Below are 1,482 nucleotides of genomic sequence, written 5' to 3' on the forward strand. Positions count from 1 at the left end.
TGCGCCACCACTGCCAGGCTAAAATAGATTCTTAACTAAATATATATAATTATTTTTATTTTTATGTGTATGTCGTTATTTGCCTGCATTTAAGTCTGTGTGCCCTGTGCCTGTGCATGCCTGATGTAAGGAGGCCTGAAGAGGGCATCAGATGCCCTGGAACTGCAGTTGTAGACAGTTGTGAGCTGACCTTTGGGTACTGGGAATTGAACCTGGGTCCTCTGGAAGGACAGCAAGAGTTCTTAACCACTGAGTCATCTCTCCACCCAACCCCTATCACAGTTTTCTTTTTTCCCCTCTTGAGACAGGGTTTCTCTTAGTAGCCCCGGATGTACTGGAACTCTGTAGACCAGGCCTGGCCTCTAACTCAGAGATCTGCCTGCCTCTGCTTCCTGGGTGCTGGGATTAAAGGCATGCACCACTATAACCTGTAATGTTATCTCACTAATAATGATAATAATAATGGCTGAAAAACTTATTGAAGGATCTGGGGTTAGAGTATGGCTTATTTGTAGGGCTTATCTATATGAGGCCTGAGGTTCAATCCCCAGTACAATAGTAATAATAGTAATAGTAATAATAAAAGCGAAGCTCACTCATAGGGAACAGATGGGACTGAGCAGCTATGGAAAGGAAAGCACTGCCTAGGAATGTCTTTGTGACATACTGTTAAGGAAATAAACAGATAATAGAGTTACGCCATGTGCTCACTTACATAAAAGAAAGTGTTTTGAACAGTTAAAAAAATAAGACCAGAGGGTCTGGAGGACATGACTAGGCAGTTAAGAGAGCTTGCAGCAGCTCTTCCAGAGGACCTAAGTTCAGGTCCCAGCAGCACCCATGTTGGGCAGTGCACAACTGCTGGTACCATTCTCTTAAGGTCTCTGAGGGTACACATGCATATGACATCAGCTCACACAAACAAATATTTTTTTTTCTAATCTGTCACCCAAACTAGGCAGTAATCGCAGTTACTAGGGAGGGAGCTGGGAGCACTGTATAAGCTGGGACCTACAGGTTCTAGCGTGGGATTTGCTTTTGGTTTGGTATTGTGTTGAAAGAGAAACTCACTTGGCCCTCCCATCTCCGCCTCCTGAGTAGCCAGGATTACGTGTGTACACCACCCCCAGTCGGTACTTATTTTAAAGATAAAACTGAAGCTGGGCCTGAGGAGATGACTCAGTGGTAAACGCTTGCTGCCCAAGTGTGAGGACCTGAGTCCCAATCTCTAAATTTACATAAAACTGGGAGAGGAGCACACAGCTGTCGTCCTGTAAGGCTAAAGGGCGATGAGAGGTGGAGACAGAATCCCTGGTCAGCTTTGATTATATACGAGATACCGTCTCTCCCTCCTCCATAAAAATTTAACAATCTCAAAACTTTAACTATACCTCAAGCTGGGAACCTAGTAGAGGAGGCAGGAATTTGCAGGACAGTCACTCTACAGTAGCCATGAGGTAGCCTAGCAGGGCTGGCACCCAG

At 45.1% G+C, this 1,482-nt stretch overlaps 1 protein-coding gene across 3 annotated transcripts in view; it reads right to left on the reverse strand.

Moving 5' to 3' along the window:
* Positions 1–1,482, reverse strand: part of Znf341 (zinc finger protein 341) — a 41,681-nt gene that overhangs the window by 3,158 nt on the left and 37,041 nt on the right. The gene's annotated exons all lie outside the window — the stretch shown is intronic.

The sequence above is a fragment of the Microtus ochrogaster genome, linkage group LG8 (genome assembly GCF_000317375.1).
Source record: "Microtus ochrogaster isolate Prairie Vole_2 linkage group LG8, MicOch1.0, whole genome shotgun sequence".
In the NCBI taxonomy this organism is placed as follows: Eukaryota; Metazoa; Chordata; class Mammalia; order Rodentia; family Cricetidae; genus Microtus; species Microtus ochrogaster.